Here is a 22,857-nt window from a genome sequence, read left to right as displayed (position 1 = left end):
ATACATTATAAAGGACAAACCAATTTTAATTGATACCATCCTAAATGTTAAATCAGGTGTTCTCCCTGTAAACTGATTCAACTGCATGGACATTATGGAAATACAACACCTCTGTTCAGATGCTGTACATTGTTGTCTGCTCTGGTACTAAAGCAATGATGAAAGTGCTGATATAAAGGAGGAAAGAGCAGATATAATCTCCTGTCACAGTGCACTTTACACACCATCACGGTGCCTGCATCTGTCACGATTTGCACAAAACTGCTGACCTCTCGCAAGGGCATAAGAGATGCACAGGTTATCCAGGGAAGCAGCCAACAATCCAGACGGGATCAAAATAAGCTAATAAAATGCTTCAATAAAATGTGGTGAGAATGATGTCAGCCATTAAAAAGGTTTGTTGTTGCCAGGTGATGGGCATTCAGACCAGAACTAAAGCTAAGACGCCACTGCCTGTGCTCTCAGTCAAAGCAAGCCAGGTGGTTAAAAGCTTTGGTGATGTTTATACATCCCCTAAGGTGAATAAACAAACTCATCTATTTATATCTACTTTTTTATTTTATATCCTAAGTTGCACCATTTACACCAAGCAATACGTTGAGAAGACTGTGTATACAGTTTTCTAGAGTGGTGACTTGGCAGGCTGTGATTCAGCTGTCACTGCAGTAGGCAGTCAAAAAAAAACAAAACAGTAATCCTAGGAAACAAAAGCAAAACCTCATGCATAAGCAGAAGTATGCCAAGCTGGCCGAAATCACAACAAGAATGAGACTTTTTGTTGTGCAAACAGCAATACAAATAATGGGTTAGAAGCTTATCTTGCTTATGATCCTATTGTATACTCAACTGCTTTATTGCTAAAATAAAAAGCCAACAGTGACTGTAGAGTGGGCGTGGGCTTTTAATCAGACAACAGTGTAGGAAAAATCTGCTCTATCATCAGATAAATAAGCAGAGCGGTGAGGTTTATATAAGGAAGCTTGAATTTAAAAAAGACCCCCATGAGGTACAAGTGTACATAAAAATCCTCATACTCATGGCTTTCTCACAACAAATGCAAAGACATGAAAAAGACCTAGGCAATCAATACTTCAAAGGTTTTACTTGCATTTTCATGATTTGACAAGACTCAATCAGTGCTAAAACCTGCACCACTGATAAAATGAGTCAGAAGATGGGCAATCTCTTTTTTGCTTGCTGTTGCTAAGGATGCTTCAACCGAGGACCACCACTGTAGAGGACTTCACAGTGGCTTTGTGTCCATTAACTCGGCAGCGGACGAAAAGAGAGTGCGAGTTCTCTATTAACACAGAGGTTCTTTGATCTCCATCTTCCCTGTAGTACCAATTAGTTTGCTGCACCGTTTGCATTTCAAACTCTTCACACTTCCTATTTTGAAAGACATCCTGCATGAATTATCAATCTACCACAACTTTTGTTCCCTCCTAAAAAGTGAGTTTCGAGGGGGATCTTTCTAAAGTTCGGGTTCAGGTCACTCAAATGAGGGGTCGCCGGGAAAGCTGAGAGGCATAAGGTATCTGTTACTTGTCTTCCGCAACCAATCAATGGTGTTTTCACCCTGTGTGGAAATGTTTTTATTTCACTATCATGCAATGAGGGGAGCGCCTGACCATTTCTCTTAGTCTTGACAAAAGAAGAGGTCACAATTTCAGCTGTGCCAAAGCTGATATTTATAGTAAAAAGATAAAACAGAGCAAGGCAGAGTAGTTGAGAATTGATCAAAGGAAGATAAATAGCTGTGAAGATTCTTCCGCTGCCTTTATCCCTTGTTAGCGGAGGCAATCACACAACCGTCACCGAGAAGATCCATCGCCATCACATTATCCCAACAAGATTACAAGGAATGGGGGGGAAGCTAGCAAGGGAATGTGTGACAAAAGTACATTTTGTGAATTTTGGTTAAGGAAGAACAAAAGCAGCAAGCCCTGCTTTTATAAATGAATGATTTTTGCAATCTGACTGGTCGATGCTGATGAAGGGAAATATAAATCAAGGCTAAGAGTAAGGCTTCTTAGCGAGAGTGCTGCACGGAGATAATGGCATCATCATGCCTGTGTGGCTCACTGTTCCTGGGAAGATTAAATACTTCATCATTGTCTTTGGGACAAACATTCTCCGTACGCAAGCATGCATCCAATTATTAGATGCCTTTTCCACTCAACCCCAACATCCATGTGTCAGCTTCATCCCATACTAGGAGAAAAGGGAGAGATGAAAAGAGACAGCAGTCTTATCATGACAGTGCTACCTATCAGGGCAGTAGCCCACGGTGGCAGCTGACCTCACTTTTATTACCACCGTCTCACACTGACGATATCATCTTAACACATACTGAAAGACCCAGAAGCTTTCAGGCTCAGTTTATCTCATTTTATGGCTGTAAAAACTCCATCTTGCCCAAGTCAATGGCCGCGGGCTAGCATACACCAAGTAGCAGTGTGGCTCCTTTCACCTCATCAAAGGCTCCAGTGTGACATGGAACAAGAGAGGAAGTTAGCAGGAGCTGGGACATCAAACATGGAAATGGGACATGAATAGTGACAGTAAAAAGACAGAAATCTCAATGAGGAGGAGGAGGAGCTGGCAGAGGGGGAGACGGCAGTATCGCACAGATCACTGATCTGGAATCAGAAACTCAATCAATTCCACCACTCAGTTTCAGGTTAGCAGGTCCTGCTACAACACCAAATTACTAACAGGCCTAAATTACTTTAATGATTACTTACAGTAGCCAAATGACGCAAATGTAGAACGACCCTCGACACTGCAATATACAACTAACCAGCTTTGGGCTCAATCACTTGTTGGATGATTCCCTAAAAATTTCCATTGGGATTAATTAAGTACTTTGAGCATGAGCTACAAGAGTCAAAACAACACAACATAAGTGATGGAAAATTTCCAAGATTTAAGAAATGAGGAACTACTGCAAAGTAACAGATTGCAATTCTTGACCTCTTTTTAGTAGAAACAGAGAATCTCATCTTTACTGCTTTGCTGGGTTAAATGGGTTTTACCACAATTAAACCCTTAAAAGCTACAGCAGTTTTAAAAATAACATCCATCTAATGTCCCCTTGCAGCTTAGGTAGTCTCAGATGGATACACAAAAACAAAGTAACACTCATGTTAATGACTAAGACACTCCCCCAGTGTTTCTTTTAATGAAAACAGTGGAGGCCAAAAGATTCATCACTTCTGATAGAATACGCGAAAGTTTCTGCATGGCTAGATTGGCTGCATACATACATGTTGAGTAAGCTGACATTTTTTATGATTCCTCTAACTCACAGATGCTACATAACCTGGAAACAAGATGAAGTTATCACATAACTTGGCATTGCTCAGACAAATAGGGCTTGTACTAGTTATTTATCATATTTAGAAAGCAACCTTTCTGCTTAGCTGATTAGTCTTCTGCAAAAAACCTGGTGACAAATGATCAGAACTACTTGCACCTCAAGTGATCCAAGTCATTTTCAGGTCCATTGGAGGCATACAGTACATCACTATTGTCGGCTCTCCTACAGACCATCTTTGTTGCACTCCTGAATGGGACTGTTGGCTGCTTGCATTCCTGCATGTGTCTGAGTTGTGTTAAAGCTTGGCTTGGATCTCAGTATAGATAATGTAGCCTTCCAGCACTTAAGGAGGATAAGTCCTTATCTCTGTCTAAATACCCAACAGTCATTAGAGGCAATGGGGCTCCCATGGAAGTCAACTAATTACAGTTCCAATCATCATTCTTCCCAACATAAAGATCAATGCATTGGGCATTGTATTTATGATGACATTTTCACTACCTTGACATGATTAACTCCTGAAGTGAGCATTAATCATTATTTAAATGAGATTTTTTTCCTAAAATGATGAGCTTAACTGAATTACTGAACACACATAGAAACTATGCCTCTTAATATCTGCTGCCTGGTGTCTAATTGTGTGAAAATCAGTGTTACCTTGACAGGCAGATCTCTAAAGCTTTTCAAGTCAAGAGTCCTCGTACAAAGCTCCATGTCACCCCACAAATAAAACAACACCACTTCATTGAGGTAGATCAAAGTAGTGCATGTAGCATTCATCTGTCAACTCCCTCACCATTCCTCAGCTGAAGAGTTCCACTCATCTGCATTTTTCAGTTTTTAGAGACAAGAGAAAAAACAGACACAAAGAGAATAAAAGAAGTTGAGAATAGACCAATTCACACTGGGAGGGTGGTGTATTGAACAAAAAAAAAGACAGGAACACATAAATTAAAAGAGAGAGACACACACAAAGAAGGTCTTCTTTTACCTGCAAACACAGAGTCTGATTCTGCTCCCCCCCGCCCCCTCCATCCTTCCACTAGGCTTGACCAGGCAGCTACAATAATAGAAAAGCAGAGGGACAAACGGGGCCATCTATAAGGGAGCTAGATACTGGCATGAGCATGCAGTTGAGCCTGGGTGGTGGTGTCATTAAGTGTGAGTGCGTGATAAATGCACTCTGCTTGTCGTATTTGAGATTCTCATTAGTCTGTGTTCAGGAGGAGACCTTGGGCCATTACTCTTGCAGCTGCCCTGACATGAGGCTGAAGGTGTCTGTATATGAGAGCAAAAGAAAGTGTGTACTTCGAGAGGAATTCTTGTATGCGTAGAGGCATTTTAGGTGATGTATGACACCTTTTGATAGCCATAGTCAAAGGTCCTGTGTCCTCACACAACAGACAGGCATGCTGATTGTATGACTTGGAAGTCTCAATAGTCATAATTCATGTTCTTAATTATCACTTCCCACTGTGGTTTCTATTTAAATAACAAATTGGTGTTTGGTGAATATATTTTGTGTCACCTTAATACTATTTTAAAGGTGATACAAATTTCTTTTCATGTCTTGTGATTTTACAAAGTCTCATAATGCAAGTCAGCAAAGAAACAGCAGAAATAGAAGCTTGCGATTTAAAATATTTTCTATGTTCCACGTTTAATTTTTTTGAACTAGATTTAGAGTAGGCACGCTACATTCACCATTTCTGGTGTTTTATGAAGACTAAAGAGAAAATCACTGGCATGGTCCATAGGGATAAGTGGTGTGATGACTCTCCATATCATTTCAGAGATAAAGAACAAGACATTAGAATTTAAATCAATGTAGTTTGAGGTACCATGTCAACATTTGCATCAGTCTTACATTTTCCATGCAATCCCACCACTAACATCCCTGGGAGCATTCTCAGCCCTACTCACAATTCTCCTATAACATAAATGAAGACACAGGATCAGTCCAATCACAAACATCTCAAAATCTGAGGCTACGTGTTAACTTATTACAGCAGCAAGTGTAACAACAGCTGACTCGTTAAACCTTAAACTGTGTTTAAAGACCACGGTGTATGATAAACTACTTTTCCTATGAGTAATCGTGAATGTTACTTCCAAAAACCTTAAGTGGTACCCATAGGATAATAACTCTTCCAGCTTCTTTGGTATAATGATAGCAGTTAGCTATTATCTAGAAAACACAGTATGTGCAATAGTACTACATGAAAATGTATTGTAAAAGCTGCCTGTGTCGCAAACTAACATAATGGCTGCTCAGTACCTTTGAATATGAATGTGTAAATAGGCTATATGTCCCCAGGAAACATTAGCATATTAGCTGATGCTATGTAACAATACATAATTGCACATTTTATTCAAGTTTCTTTTCAGTTTGACGTGGGAGCTGAGAAGAGGTAGCTTCCACTCTAGCTCGACAGCCTGCGTCAGTGGCTGTTAAAGTCGTCTGGACGTCTGGTCCAATCAATACTCAGCGACAAGCATCTGCCCAGGTCTCCTGTTACTGTACCTCTGTCTTCATAGCTGTCTCAGGCTGTTTTCCAGACGACCATGTGCTGCTGGCTCGGCAATGAGACTTATCACAGAATAACACAGGTAATGTGATGCCACACAGGCCGGCCGCTGACACTTTAATTTGTCACTGGCGATAGGGTTTGTCAAACTATTCCTGGAGTTCATCAGCCACCTGGCCTTATTTGCTCACTCTGTAGATGACTTTTCAGCCCTCTTGAGAAATCCTATTCGACAATGACCTTGATGCTCAACTGCTGCATATTTTTCATTATGTACGAGCCTCTGCGGAGCGAGTGCCATGTTGTTCTTCAATTGAAGAATATGTGCTGGGTACTGATGAAGCAGTATGAGAGCTATAAAATCTGATCCTCTTTCAGTAACTGACATCATTTCTTGCCTCAAAAAGAAGAACAGCAATGAGACTGTTCAGATCTCAGAGGGGTAAACTAAGATGAAAGCAGAGAAAATTTTGAACTCTGATTCAAACATTCAGGCAAGTCAAAATGAAAAAAAAATTAAAGGTAAATAAAGAGACAGGTAGACTATTTCGAGTCTAGGAGAAAATCACTGAGATAACTATAAAGTTTCTCAAAAATATGCATGAGCTAATTTAAACGCAAACCTCCACACCTCCAGAGGGACAGTGAAAGTGTTCGCAGGTTATCACTAGAGGAATATATCTGCATTATTTCTGAATCTTTGGTGCTTTTAACTTCATAATTTTTACAGTTCCTTTGATTTAAAAGTTTGTACATTTTTAAGCTGTGACATATTAACAAACACAAGTGTTATAAATGCATTTTCATGATTTGCATGTAATTAGAGCGAAGTCCATCCAAAGTCCAACCGTTCCCTGAAACAGTGCAACAATTCCCTGAAAGTGACTTGAAAGTATAAAACAAAAGCCTGAGAGCAAATGCAAGCACTCTTGATGAACTCTTATGTGTATATGAGGAAGAACAGTTGTCATTTGTCTTTTTATGTTTGTTTATAAGTCTTTGACATAGATTCACAGTATGGACCCAAACCTATAAACACTCTCTACAATGTGAAAACAGAGTTTTTCTTTATACACTGAATTTCCAAACTTTGGACACTGGATGGAGGCCAGGCAGAGGTTTGCAAACAAAAACGTCTTTAAAGAAATTGCAAAAGAGGTCCATATTTACTTTCCCTAAAAGGATCCATTAGCCAACCTGAGAGTTGTAATACAAAATTCCCTAAAGCTTAAACTTGGACCAGGGGTCAGTTGAGGGCCATAGGCTGCAGGGCTTGAAGGTATACAAGAAAGAAACATGCCTGCTTCACCAAAGGGCATTCTGAAATTATTAAATTCTAACCTGAAGTCATCTAGCATACCTTTAAATTCCAATTTAACATGTTCAGTCATTTTTTGATTGCAGTGCAGTGCTATGTGTTGCACCCCAATCGACAGCTAAAAGCCTATACACAAATGAGGACTTTCTGCAGCAGAGGAATGAGGAAGATTCACTTTAATCTCCATGACTTTACTTCCTTGCTTCTGTCCCAGGGATTTGGTACTACAGATCTCTTTTTTCTATGCTTAAGCCCTCCAGCCATATGCTACTGCCGCCCAGACTGTGACACAAAAGGCTTTTAATCAGTCTTCTCAATAACAGAGCACATTCTGTCATTAAAAACAGGCTTTGAGGCTTGCTTCAGTCTCTCTTTCAAGTCTGTTGGCTGAAGGCAGGTCTGAGATGCTACATCTATTGCAGTTCTGTGGTTTTCTGATCTACTTGCACTGGCTGAGACCTTAATACTGTCCACAGCACAATTCTCTGTGTTTTGAGAAAGACCGTAGCTAGACTACTCAAACTCTGAAGTCCGTAATCGCCAACCCGAACCCTTGTTTTGCTTGCACACACTATATACCCTGTTGCAGACAAACCTGACACAAAAAAATGTAATGAGAAACTAAAACCTGTAGCCTGTATATTCAAGGATTTCCTGAATTAAAACAGGGCTTATGTGACAAATAACCTATAGCAACCCTAGAATAATAACCATAGAACCCAAAATTGATGTGTTACAAGAAGGATTTCCTAGAGCACTGATTTTGGCACAAAGAAAGACAAAAAAGTAAAAAAAAAAAAAAAAAAAAAAGAACCAAAAAAACAAATTACTATTTCAACTTGGCGAGACAGTGTCAAGCTAACAAGTGCAAACAGCCGAAAGCTAAAAATCTGAGATCCTATTCCATCTCAAGCAGCTCTTTTGGATTCCAGCCAACTGTCCAAACAGATCAATTTTAATGTGCACAGGAGTTATCTGAAGGGTGAAAGTGACAGAACTTCAACGGGCAAATATATGAACTTTATTATAATTGAATTAATCTAGGCTTTGCCCTCAAAGTAAACATTATTCAATAGCATAGAGCATTACCATAAATTATGCTTAAATCTAGACCAACTCTAAAATAAGAGTCACTATTTTATGACCTTTACTTGTTGTTTAAGACAAAAAATATTAGCAAACTGTTGACCCTTTGCTCATTTAAATTGTAATTATAAACAGCCTTGAGTCAAACTTTGGAGGGCTTCCTGACTTTCACCTCAATGCAATCCAAAACCTTCATTATCCAAATTCACTTAATGTTTCCAACCTGAGCAGAAGGATAAAATGACTTAGAGATGTGAGAACTGGGAGTGGAGTAAAGCGCACATCCACATCACTTGAATTTTGTTCTTGACACAGATGTTAAGCCTGAGTGGTGTACGGCAGGGCTGCAGCCATGTTTGCTGACATTGTAGAAGCCGTTACGCTTCTACTTCTTTCCCATTACAGGGAGATGATTTATTTAAACTTAGCTGCAGGTTTGTTTTTGCACTCTATATTCTGGAAGCTTTTTGTTTCAGTGTGAATATGGCCAATGTGAACACGAGTCCTAGTTATGGGGAGTGAGGCCAGCAGACTGTTTGTTCTGACATTGAAAGAGCTGTTATCACAAACAGAGAGTTGTTTTCCTCCTCACAGCTTGCCGGCTGTGCTTAAGCACAGACGCACAAATGCATTTGTATGCGTTCTTGTAACAAACTGACAAACTGGCTCCTGTCCAGCAACTCTGAGTGTCTAATAGCGTGTGGACATCTCATAAAACACTGCATGCTGTGTGAGGTTTGCACTTTTCTTTCTTTTCTTTTTTTTTTTTTTGCTAAGCTGGCTAGTTAAGCTAGCCCCAAGAAATTGCATCATTTCTGCTTTCCCATGTGAGGTTAATTAGCCATTGATAAATATAAAAGTCAGCAAAAAGTTGCTTTGAAGTCCAAATATTAGTCTGAGAGGTATGTTTCAGAGAAAAGTCGATTTGGCTCTCTCTGTAGTTATAAAGCTCATCAAAACACTGTTGAATACCAGATTAAATAGTGATCTGTAAAAAGAATAATTCACTGCTTGAGGAAAATCATGAAAGGAGACTCTGCCATTTGAGATCTTTGCTCTACAGATGCCTGTTAGGGATGCAAGGAATACATTACATGTGTTGATCGATATTCCCTGCTTAGGGCTCGCGAGTTCACTGAATATTAAACAACCGTGGGAAAGTTATCCTGTCACGTTCCAAGTGAGGAGCGCTAAAGCCAGCAATTATCCCATCCTCTCGCCCACATACTGAATGCAGGCTTTTAATGAAAAGAAAATCGGATCCATTAACGATCCCCTTTCATTTGGAAAACCTGTACTTTTAACGGTTAACTCAATTTAGAGCCAAATGTGACTAGCAGATTGCTTTCCCTTACGAAAGACACATGTTTATATTCTAACAGTGGCAATCATGGCTAAGAACTTTAAATCAGATCAATTACAACTGACTGATATTTGCATGGTGGTTTTTAATGTACTAGCACTGGGGTGTTTTATTGAGGCACCCAAAGGACATTAATACATACTCAAAAATGTTTTCTGCAAATCAGCAGAAGGTTTACTTATATCAGGCAGACTGTCGCCAAGGGAACTAGGGGCTTGAGGGTCAGTTCGGTCTAGAATTCCATGACGTGGTTTTCCACTTTTCTCATGATCAGTTAGGTCATGCAGGTGTCCATGAGTGCATCCTCACATACGCTTTTTGGCGACGATTGAAATGTCACAGCCTACATAAAGCCATGTGACACATGCCAAGGCTCAAGTAAGCCTAACCACATAGTGAAGTCTGCCTTGCGCGCATACTGTGCACAATTTAAGCGTGATTGGGAGGAGGGTTTGCCTTGTTGTTCCAGGATGAATAGAAGCCGACGAGGGAGAGTTTGGTATCCACCCAGAGAAGAATTAGGAGCTTTTATGATCAGCGTGTGGAGAGAGCGAGAGAGGCGTTTTTCTCCCTGGAGATCAGATGTTAGCTCGTTGCCAATTCTAAGTTCCCTATTATAGATGACGTTTGCTGGCCTGTGCGCAGTTTTGGAGGATGGTTTCAAATCAGAATTATCTGATCATACTGCTTCTAAGCAGCTTTGTCATGTAACTCTACTGAAGCCATATAAGAGTCAGCTGAGTGAACAGAACATAGATGTAAAGACTTAAAATCCAATCACATGTTTTTACTGGGTTTATCTTGTCCGACGAAAATATCTTGACGTTCCAGTTCTAGTTGGGCATTGCTATGTTTGTCCAAGTCTGACAACATGCCAAGACTTTGTACAGACTCGTACTCCTACCCTCTACCGTGTATTGAAGACTGTATCGATCAGGTAGGGGTAGAAAAGTTCATCAGTAAATTTGATTTTCTGAACCGCTGCTTCAGGAAATCCTGTCATTGAGCTGGCCTTTACAGTGTTTTGGCGTGTACGTGAATTCAGTACTTGTTGTGATTTTTACAGACCACAACCCATTAACCTTTCTCTGTTCTCTGCAGTTTCCCTATCAAACACTGGTTCGTTGGGCATTTCATCAGTCTTACACTAAGTTAAGACTTCCTGTCTGATGGTATCTACGCCATCTCCAATCTAAAGCACCCGCTTGTTTTTGTGTTAAACTGACAACTATTTGTAAGATACTACAGCAGGAATTTTAGTAGTTTAACTGTTAACCTGTCCTTGACCCTTTACCTTTTTGCTCAAGTGTCAAGAGTGCCAACATTATAAAGTAAAGCTTGCTTCATTTTTTAATTTTACACCGATTCGTAACACATAGTCTCTTGTGTATCCACACATAATTTAAGCTAAGATGAGTATATTTTAATGCAGCTACAAAGAAAACCCATTTGGGGAACAAATTTAATATCCCTTGGAAGGCCTAATGAGCAATGCCAGTCCTGTCAGGAAAACTATAATTTTACCAGAAGTCATGTTGCAATAAAAAACACCCATGGGGATTCTAGACGAGTTGCACCAAAGCCTCATGGGCAAACATTGTTAAGACAGCAGCTCTGTAAATAGAACAGCTGGCTGACACGTACAGTACACCGGCAAAGCTATGCCTATTGTAGGCTCTTTTTTAGGGCTCCCCGACTCTCACCGGCCTACCATTAGTCTGAGCTCTGTCTCTCTGTCAAAATCCCTGAGCATCCCTTTGCCTCTCTGAGCGGACCCAAGCAAAGAGCCTATGACAGTTAGCGAGCGCCTCCACTGCACACATCATTGATACTAATGGGGACGGAAGGCTGGTGTAGTGTGGCATGTGGAACAGAGTTTGTTGGGGTGTGTGTGTAGGCATACGTGTGTGTGCATGCACGTATGCGCTAACCAAAGTCAGGATTACACAAGTGAAGCGTGTTTGGCTGCTCTGTGGCACGGAGATCAATTCATGTCGTTACAGCAAATGGCATGACAACCAGTCTCCTCCCCATCACCATCTGCCTCCTGTGTGCCAATTTGTCACAGCACATCCAAGTGTGGCCATGCGTTCATTTAACACTGAACAAGAGCGCAAGTCAGGAATGAAGATGGGAAAAAGGGTAAGGAGGAGAAAATTAGGGCACTGACAAAGACTCAAGCCCTCGAGACATGCAGTGAGAGAGGTCAACTGAAGTTTATCAGAGGGCAAAGACAAAGAAATATACACGGGGGGCATCCTGGTGACTCCAGTACAAACCACATTGCAACACCCTGGGCTAAAATGTGGGCCAGCACGTATGTCACATCTTCTAACCATATGAGTTTTTAGGAAAAGGCAAAAACAAACTAAAAAAATAAAAATTAAAAAAAATCCACAATTTAATTTTAAAATAAAAAGGAGGAAACAGAGACAGCTGCATTCTCAGTGTGTTACTGATTTAGAGACAGCTTTCCTTATTTGTAGCTGAAAAGACAGGTGCTAAAACTAGGGTCATGCAGAGAAGTGATGGGGTGGAAAAGAATGTTAATCTGTTATCTGAATAAACTGGAAAAAAAAATAGACAACAATTCTAAAATGTTAACCCCTCTGTGATTTTCATTCCTATCATGCAGGTTCGAAAATTTAGCTCAGTGCCCTGCTTGTAAAGTTGTACAAATTAAGACAGAGGGCAGGATTTGCCTGCAGCTTTCGGCTGCTATGGTTTGGCGTGCAAAGACCCTTTTTGTTTTTCTTGCAAAACCATGTGGGCCATGAACAAATGTTCATACATCTAAACTATGCATCAAACTATGCTTCACAGTGCCAGCACTGTGGAGTGAGTAGGTGACAAGATATGAAAGCAATGCCAGTCACTCTCTTTCTGCCCCCATCTCTCTCTCTCTGTCTCGCTCACATTTTTGGCACCATAATACCACTATTCAACAGAGTGGTCTGATCATGTTTCACGCCTTTGCACCCGCACTGACTGCTGTTCTGTCCCATTTCACCCTTTTTGATACGTCTTTGCGTCATCAATAATGACAGGCAGAAAATGGGTGTCCACATCGGGGCCCCTTATGCCACCGTGATGCCAGTGATCCGGTTCAACACCAACAACCTAATTCCTACAAACTCAACCTTCTAACCAAGCTATCATGTATTGTTTCCCTGCTGTCAGCACACCGCAAAGCAAGAGCGGTGGGCTCCTATTCATTCTGACTGACGCACAACACTCTACAATGGTCCTGTGCTGCACATATGCAGAGCCAGCCAAAAGAGGGATCACACAACAGTGGAGCTTTGAAAGGTGGTATGAATAAAGAGATCAAGAGTCCAACATGAGCATTCATAGTGTCAGATCATCGTAAATAACAGCTCGTGGGGACAAAGCCTCTGCCAACCCCAGGAAAACAATGTGTTCGAGTTACAAACGATTTTTACACGTTTATTTGTCTACCTGTTTCTGTGAGGCAGAGCTTTGCTTGAAAGCCCTCGAGTCATTTTGCTTTTGGAAAAACACAAAATGAAATCATGACCTGCACTGTGTCATACAATCAAGCTCTTAACTGCCAAATGGTTTTCTCTTATTACTATGGCCAATGTGAGCCTCACAGGGTATGAACTTTATGCACTCAAATTCATGGCAGACAAACATGTCATCATTTCTCACATTCATCAGCAATACACAAAATTGTGTGAAATTATGCTTCTGAAAGAGTTTACAGCATGCACAGAGGAACGCAGTGTAAAGCCTGGGCATGGTTAATTTGACGTATTTGTGTTGTATGCTTAAAACATCCTCGCCTGCGTTTCTGCAACCATTACCTCCATTTTTTCTGGTACATGTTTGGCTTCTCTAAATGACGTGTCTAAGGGCAGACGATGCTGCATGCTCTACAGATCATAAAGCCATCTAAAGCAAACTTCTGTTTTGTCCTGCACTGCTGAATTCAAAATTTAGCATGGAAATCAAATTCTTATATTCAATCTGATGGAAGTTGGTCGTTTCTAATGGTGCCATCAAGCTGCCACTTTCAATCAATCAATGTACTTTTGGGTAAACGTCATGAACCGTTTGATTGCTTATTAAATCTTAAATATTGAACACAGCAAAATGCAAAGGAGTGAAATCAGGTGTCCAGGAGCCCTCACTCAAGTACAATGCTGGAAATATCCTAAGATATTATCCTGATTACAGATTGGGAATTCCTTAACCCAAAATGAAGGGAAAAATTTAAATCAAGGGAAAGCTAAAACTGAACTTACAAAGGTGTTTGTCACATCCAGCAATCCACCAATCTCTGCTGCCCCTTCGTCTCTCGGGAAAGGACCTCGGCAGCCGTGTGCAGAAGGGGTTATGAAGATAAGGTGTTTGCAGGGTCTTCAAGGATTAAAAGTCTCTTTGAGGTCTTCCATTCAAAAAACGTTCAATCTTCAGTGAACTTCCTCTGAAAGCAAACAGAGAAAAAAAAATGAGAATGTAAAGCAGAATAAAGACAGCTGCACTGCAAACACACTGCCGAAAAACCTCTGGGGTTCCTTAAACGGGGCCACTGACCCAAAGAGATCCCACAGAGAGGGGCTCTATGTCCTCTCAGTGTAAACTCCTCAGTCCCTCTGCTGTCATAACATCACAACCAACACAAGCAGAAACAGAAGCAGATGTGCTGGTATAGGCAAGCAGCTTCATGTTGCTTATAGACCACATTGCTCTTTCCCAGTCCTATATTTTCATTCCCTCTTTCAATTTTATGATTTATGAGTGTGCATTCACTGTGTAATAAAACAAACAATATCAAATATGTATAAACAAAAAGACAAATTCATGATTATTCAGCACGAATGCACAAACCTCTGCCCACACTCTCTGCATATATACACAAAATGTGGACCAAATGCACCTTGTGGTTTTAAACGTGCCCACGCTTATGGTAAACTGTGTGGGAACTTCATCCAAAACTTGGTTTTGTAACATTCAATATGGAGGTAAGACTATGTAGAACAACAGGACTGATGCACCTCCAAATATTAGCTGCAAAATAATAAAACGGAGCAACGATGGTATAAAAATAGAGCTGAACCTAACACACCCGCACTTTATTTCTGATCTGCATAACCCTGTTACCCCAGCATTAACCACGCAAATAAGTTTGTTTTTTTTCATACTTTGTAGCAGATATTTAGGAGCTTTACTATTTGTCATGTTTGCTGGGAGCTTTTTCACATCTATCTAGACTTGTCAGAACTTTGAAACTTTCTTCATTCGCTTGAAGCCCCTCTCTGTTCTCAAGAGACTCATTCATGCAACACAGCTGGGGGTTTAAACCAGTGCTGCTCTGTAGTTAGTTCATCTCTCCAACTGCACAGTCATTCTTTACCCAACCTCCCCATAGCAAAACCACAATCGCACTGAAGAGAATTCATGACAGATGAACTTCCTTGTAAATCCATTATCCCAAATTCAGCTTTCCGCACACACACACACAAAAAGTCATCTCAGATAACCAGCGATGACTAATGGAAAGTGCACGAATTCCCGTAACCGAGCTTACCTCCTAAGAAAATGACTTCTTAATCTATATAAAACTACATACACATGGCGCTCGAGTAAAAAAAAAAAAAAAAAAAAAAAAAAGGGGGGGGGGGGAAGAGGTTGTGACCGCAGAGTGAGTCCCCAAATCCTTAGCCACAGATAAAGCCTGTCCACTGACTCACTCACACAGCGCAGCAGATGAGCTGCATTGCTTTCCCAATCCCTCCTGAATGAGGCAGCCGACTGCAGCTGCTGTGAGCTCAACACCAACGCTCACTCCCATCATAGATTCATAAAGCCACTGAAGGCTTGTAAATACTTAACAACCCCAGCCATCCGCAAATTAAGCAGAGTGGTGTGACAGCTTTGGCACGCTGGTTTGTGGTGACTTAACCTGTGTGGTGTAAAGGCAGGAGGCCGTGTTATACTCTAAACACATGGCTGGTTAGTTTAAATGTTATGGCCACTACGCCAAATCACACTCTGATTTAGTCATGGGAAGTGGCCTGGTGAAGTAAAGAATGACGTCAGCTTTAAAAAGAACAAAAAGAACCTCTGACCACTCCTTTCCAGCCTCCCACCCATCAGTCATGTTGCGGACAGGCTGCAGCTGTCTTTTTTGTCAAAAATCATCTCCATCAAAAATATTAGGCAACAATAATAATGATTATTTTCCCCCAACACATACTGTGCATGCAGAAGGGTGACGAATGAAAGAAATATGTTTAAAATAAGGTGTTTGTTATCCAAAACACCTTTAATCACTCATCACCTGCTTAATTTTTTTGTTTAATGTGCAACTTTATTTCAAATAAAGCTGAAACTAATACAAATTATGTTAAAATTACTTGTTTTGTCCAACCACAAAGCCTACATTTACCCCATTTATACAGTACTACTACTAATAATAATAATAAAGTTGTCATTTCAGCTTTAAACTGACTAATGATTTTAAGGGTAGGGCTTCATCTCAAACAAAAGGGATGTTCTCAAAAACATCCATGTCACACAAGCCTCAACTTGTCGTTCTCAAAAACAACCTGTAGTCTGGACGACAGCATGATTAACAGCCACTGGCACACAGGTTAGATAAATTAGGATCAGCAGATTCAGTTAAAGAGGACACAGGGTGAAGTTTTGTTGTTCTGCGCAGCTGTTTTCCCACCCAGTCTAGGCAGAGTAGGTTCCAGTATTGATTAGAGTGAATGAGATCAGCTGGTGGGGCTGCTACCAGGCTCCATCACTTCAGCTGCTGGGTCTATTAGACTGGGTGCTCATATAGCGCATGGGAGATGAAGGATAATGTTGCAGTGATTGCTTTATTGCCACACTGCGATCACTGTGCCCCGGCATTAGCAGCGTTTTATAATTTCTAATCTCATTTTCTAGAAATAGTCCCGCAGAGAGGCCCCCGTATCCTGCCATAATAGTTTTGAGGTGAGCCCCATTTACCAAATGAGCTTTTCAGAGCACAACATTCCCATTAACACCACTCATACAATCCCTCTTCTCCTTCAAATGTGCACCATGAGCTTCTCCACAGACTCAATGCACCAGCAAGCAAATATTTCATTTTTAGAAGTTTCGCATCTAGTCAGTCTCCCGTGAGCAAAGTTGGCAAAATCTTTCCGTTACCAAAATTATGCTAAATCCCACTGAACGGATTTCACAGCAACACACCACACCACGACACACCACATTCCCGTCTACAATCCCACTACGCTGGAAAACTTCCCTGCAGTGCTCGCTTGGTTATGGTAGTGATCAATGGCCCCCTGGCAGTGGACGTTCGGGGGGGGGTCTAGGGGTACAGGAATGGTGGTATTAATAATGCAAGGTCCAGGCCTGTCATATCCTCCATTAGCACAGAGGAGGCGGGAGGCCTAAAGGCTGATTGATTACTAATTAGATTAATTGCTGTCTTTTAGAAAAGGAGGAGAAAGTAATAGACCAGAGTCCTGACAAGTGTGATGGTATTGGAGCCAGCATGGCTGAAAAATATACATACAGTGTGAGGAAAAGTGGCTCTGCAGATTACAAATCAGGCTTCTCCTCTCAGTTCCGTATTAAATTAAGGAAAGAATACCCCGAGTCTGTGCAATAAACAAGAGATCAATCAAGAGCCAACCCACCAATTGGTTTAAAAATGTCTAATAAATTGCTCGGTTCTCTGCAGGCCTCTCTCTTAAACGCACCTGTCCATGCCAAAGGAACAACTCACCTGCAGTGCTCGTAGTACTAACTGAGGTCGACAGCAGTACTATTTGTTGCTTTGATTCGAGGCCATTCCCTTCCTATTATTCCCACGTTTGTTGTCTTGTTAGCTATTGCCATCTGGAAAACACAACATGATAAGGCCAACTTCTATCCAGTTTTCATGTAATGAGGGTAATGCTAGTGTTGCAGAAAACTGCCATTTGCCAACAGACACAGAGGTTTGGAGAGATTAAGTTACACTTAATCTCCCAACTGTCCTTTAGAGATAAAACTAATAAAACTCACATCAAAGCCTTGAGTTCTGTTACACACATTGTGTAGTGTGAGTGGTAAAGTCACTAAATGATTAGGCAAATATATTTACCGCCATCTTTTCTTCCGCACAGCATTCAGTTAAATTCACAACACTAATTTCTGCCCCAAGTCACTTTGGGCTGAAATTGGTTTTGCTCACATTTTGGACTCAAAGTAAAACTCAGTTTCGTGATATTCAGTGTCACAGTGTAACCTCCACAAGATGAATGTGATGCATTTTTGTTTGAAGGCGTATTTACTGTAAAATTGATCAGGACCTATCTGGCAGACTGTGGGAGATGTTATTCTTAATAATAATAATTATCCTTGCTTTCAATTAACAGCGTCCGACTGTCTCACACAGTCACACAGTCTTTCTGAAGCACTTTAATCCAAATATTAAAATTTATTGGAAAACCATCTTTCATTAAAGCAGGCATCAGGCTTAAAAAAATTCACATAATCCAAGCCCACGATCGACATCACAGCTGCAGTTATTTCTGTCAAAATCACATCTTAATTCCCAACAAGTGGCAAAGCAGGCATGCATGTATGAGACTAATTGGCGCATTGGTATGGCCACACTCATTATACACGCCCACACTCAACATAAATAGCCTCACACTTCTGTGGGAATAATGCCTTCCAAATAGGGAGCTGTATTATTTGTTTCGGCTTGCCTCTACACCAACAGACCATGGAGAGCCATATCGTGCTCTGCTGGTTTTCACAAAGCTCATGGGAGAACAGTCCCAGCATGCATTGCTACGTTCAGTGCAATAACTGTGCCACTTTTGATTTTAAAGAAAAAAAAAATGACAAGAAAAAAAAATGATTTATTCTCTAGAAGCCTGTCGAAAACATGCATTTGGCCCAACTGCAAAATTACAAGGAAAGCCTGCACCACAGTGCAGTCGTCCATATCCATCTCACAAATCTGACATAATGCCATCGACATCAGAGCTGGACTGCCAGTGATGCACTTCGCCAACACAGGGCTTGCTTTTTTGTGCTTCTTATCTCATGTCATGAATCATAAAAAGACTCATCTTTATCAGCCTGTTTGACAGCGAGACGGGTCTTTACGCTTTCTTGTCACACATGAGTTCTCGAGAAGCTGTCAGGATGAAGTGGAATATTAGACCTATTAATTATTCCACTCCTCCATCCTGCTGGGAGGCAGTTCTGAGACAGTTCCTCGTATCTGACAAAGTTCATTTATGCTTGACTCCACTGCTATAGCAACAAATGTCTAAAGACGGAGCTTTGTTAGACTACCATAACTGAAATCTGTTGACACATCATCCCAAAGGACAATACAACGAACAAATTCATGCACAATGCAGAAACTGTCATGATTAGTCTTTTGAACTTAAGCCACCTTCAGAACTCTTGACATGTTATTTACCAACTTTACTGTGCCATCGCTGCCAGGATGCACTTTTTTGTTTGGAGCGGGACAAAAAAAAGAAAAAGGAAAAACTGAAGCCACACAGGGTTTGAGCAAGCAAAGGTTACAGACTGTTACCGTCAGGCCTCTGGGTTAGGAACCTGTAACACCACAAGCCATAGAGGAAGCTCTTTCTTATCCATTCTTTAAAACAACTGCCTCAGTGCATGTCTTTCCATGTTTAGTTCTGTCAATCTTGGTTTGTAGCTGCTTTCCTTTTTCTTCTTTCCATAAGCCCAAAGCTACCTCTCACCTCCTTCTCGCTGCCTCGGTGGCTCACTGCTATGACAGCATGCTGTGCTAATTGAAAGCGACCCTGACTCGTCCTTTTTCCAAACCACTCTAGCTGATGCCCCGTTGTTTTTCTCTCCGCCGGAGGTTGACAACTGGCCTTTCGACTGCGGCGTCAACTCTGACCTCGCCGTGCTGGCCTCTCACCTTTCTCCCTCTGCGAATGCGGGGCCAAATCCGAAGCCACACAGAGCGGCAAGAAACTGCAGACTTGCATGTTTTCCCTCACTGTTCTTATGAGTTAAAGACATTTCTCCAGAGTAAATGAAACCAGTCCTCTACAGGTTAGAAAATGTGCTTTTTGCCTTTTTTTTCTTCTTCATGCAAGTATAACTGATGCATGACATTGTTTACACACTAAAAAGATATCTTCAATTTGAAATTCAATGAAGATGCAAACAATTCCAAGCAATCTTCCCTCGAACATGCTCTGCAAACTCTGAAGGACAAAAGCACAAACTCTAACTTAATGGATGAGATACAGCTGCAGCAGAGACAACATGATTAGATTCTCCTCATACTTAATTCCTTTATCAAAAACTAGTGATATTCCACTAAAACAAAACGCTTGTACCTGCAGTGTTTCAACAGAGGTGGGCTGCTCTTATCACCCTCACTGAATAGGACTCGGGCCCATAATGTAATAGCCTAGCGGTGTGCTCATAAATCACTTGAAGAGGCTGCATGCCACATGCACTGACACTCCCAATCTGCCAACCTGTGTCTTTATTAAAGAGCATATTATATTGAAAGGCGCTTTTTCTTCAGTTGCCCCTACTATAAATGCCTCAACTCATTTTTATGCAAACAAGACTACAAATACTTTCCTCTGCAGGCACAAATACATTTCTCTGAGCTTTAATATACACAAAACTGTCTCTGTGTGTGTTTGTGACAGAGTGCCTTTGTTTTTACATCTTGTCACCATTCCTCTTCACAATTACATCAATTGTCTCCCTCCCACAGCAAGTGAGGCATCAGTTCGGAAGTATGAATGTCTATTCATATCTGATTTGCCTTAGTGAAACTCCGTGTTATTGGCTGTACAGTGCACACAACAGTATGAGTTTGTGCTCTGCTTTGTTGATGTGTTATATTTGCTTTATCTCTCCATCCTTTCATTAACTTTGACAACTAAATGGGAAAAATCGCAAAAGTAAATATCATGTGAGCTGACAAAGAAATAGCAATAACATGAGATGAGTCACCATATAGCCGTATATGTTGACAGAGAGAAAACATTGATCCTTTCCGTTTTCTCAAAGTTTTCTTCCCATCTAAAAGACAATAGTTGACTACTCTTTTACTTTCAAATGCAATCGATTTGCTTCTCCACCCTACTGAACTCTGAACCTTCTAATTACACCGTCCTAATCCTTTATTCACAAAAAAAGACCAATGTTTCCTTTTGAGCATTTTTGATTTATTCTTTTGTTTTTTTAAATTTACTGCCCACTGCTTTAAACAACTGTGAAGGAACAACAGGCAAATGTTCCTTTGATGCTCTTATGCCCAAGTCTGATACGAGCACTTATGGATCGTGCAAATGTCACACAGATCATTATAAAGAACTCAAAAAAAAGTCCAAACCCCCCCAGAATTCAGACAATACATATAAAATGGAACAAAACAAAACTCAGATTGTATGTGTGTGGTTTCCTTTCCCCTTTTTTAAAAGCCTTTAACCTACAGTAATGCAACTGCCTGACTCAGTACCAGCTGTGACATCGCTATACTGTCAGCTCCAGTGATTTATTAAAACTCAAAGAAGCATAAATTCAACAGGATTACACACAAAAAGAGGTTCTTGTTATATGTAGTTTTTAAAATTAAAAAAAGGAATAAAAATAAGCAACTAAGCTGCATAGGGCCATTCAGCAGAGGGCTTGTGTGAACGAGCAGGATGCCAGGAACAAGGTAAGATGGCAGCAAATAATTCGCTGTTATGACCCCCAAAGGAAGCGACTGAAAGAAGATGTCAAGTTCATTACAGGTCAATATTTGCATAAAATGTACTTGTTACATTCAATTAGAGCTTTTAATAATCACGATTGTTTTCATGCATCTTTGTTCTTTCGCCCCTAAGGACAGCTACTCCTCATCTTAGGGGTTTGGATATAATATACATGATGAAAAAGCTTTATTGAAAGGATTGAAGGAATCCAAGATGTCAAGTCTCTGCCTGCACTAAGAGCTGTGATTATTTGTGCCAACTAAATGTGTCTAAGATTCTGCCGGCTGCCACAGTGCTTCCAACCAAAATCATGCAAATCGAGAACAGGAAAAACACTAAATCTCTTTCTCCCACTCATTTCTTGCAAACAAGGCGCATCCCTTGGTAAACACTGGCAGCAGAACACATCCTGCAAAGAAAGCCTCGCTGCTGAGAGACAGAAGTGTAAACAGCTCTCAAACTCTCAGAATAGAAGTTGTTACACTCTAGAAATAAAATACTGTGGATGGGAATTGAACAAAGGCATGGGTTACTTGTTAGAGGTTTTGCTTTGCAGGCTCCTGTGGCTGTGACATGACCAGAGTCCTCCGCAATCTGTACCCACAAAGGTAAAACTCTGTGAGCATGAACATAATTAGTCAGAAAACTGTCTCAATTCAGGTGTTTCCCTACAGACCTTACGCAAAACTAATTCCTGTAATACGCATCATAGCTACATAATTATGCTAACAAATAGGCTCGAGACACAAAACTTTTTGTTTTTAGTCTGAATAAAGGAAAACTTTTATGACCACAGCTCCATGCCAATTAGATGCTTCAGCTGTCATAACCATTGCTGGAATGGAAGATGCACCAGAACTCAAAAACAGAAGCCAAAGCTGTCAGCCTGGTTGGTGTGTGCACCGATTTCTCAGCTCAGTGAAAATTCAAAAGAACGCCTGAAAATATCCAAAAAAGGAATAAAAATATCTTGAACATGCCACATAAAACTACCTTTATTTGACCGTCTTTGTTAACTTAAAATCTCTTAAATTGTAGTAAATAATTCATGCTCACTATGTGGTTTCATATTCGTGACTTTCAGTCGCTTTTTTTGGTCTACCTGACCAAAAACAAATTTTTATTGTTCAGAAGGTCTCTTGCTCAGGAAGCTGGTGTATTGTGCACCAGGATTTATGCTGCAAGCTTTAGCCATAGTCCAACACTTAATCTTTTAGAACTTAAATAGCTCACTCCTGGAAGATATGACGTAAACCACCTGCTGCAAGTTGAGTGCTGTATGTTCACTTCCAACAGAAAAGTAAGAAAAAAGAAATCAGACAAGCAGTAATTTCAAATGGGTCCAGATGCATCTCCGCCTTCCCCTCTTCTTTAACTGCTTCAGGCTTACCTGTCCTTTTCAGACATCATTTCAAAAAATGGTCAGTAGAAAACGTGTGGGTAAGGAGTGTTAGATAGCTGAATTTAAATGCATACATGTTGTATCTTGACAATACATA

At 40.7% G+C, this 22,857-nt stretch overlaps 1 protein-coding gene across 5 annotated transcripts in view; it reads right to left on the bottom strand.

Moving 5' to 3' along the window:
• sema6cb (semaphorin 6Cb) overlaps positions 1 to 22,857 on the bottom strand; it is a 149,380-nt gene that overhangs the window by 74,676 nt on the left and 51,847 nt on the right. For 4 of the 5 annotated variants that reach the window (XM_085472125.1, XM_085472128.1, XM_085472129.1 and 1 more), the window contains one exon: positions 13,886 to 14,067. The gene's annotated coding sequence lies outside the window, so the exon portion shown is untranslated. Of the gene's footprint in view, positions 1 to 4,118; positions 4,147 to 4,313; positions 7,911 to 13,885; positions 14,068 to 22,857 lie in introns of those variants that run through there. The other variant, XM_085472127.1, reaches the window with a different exon arrangement.

The sequence above is a fragment of the Copadichromis virginalis genome, linkage group LG11 (genome assembly GCF_057382275.1).
Source record: "Copadichromis virginalis isolate Kocher_CV1m ecotype Utaka linkage group LG11, C_Virginalis_male_GT1.1, whole genome shotgun sequence".
Lineage (NCBI taxonomy): Eukaryota > Metazoa > Chordata > Actinopteri > Cichliformes > Cichlidae > Copadichromis > Copadichromis virginalis.
This window is presented reverse-complemented; position numbering and strand designations above follow the sequence as displayed.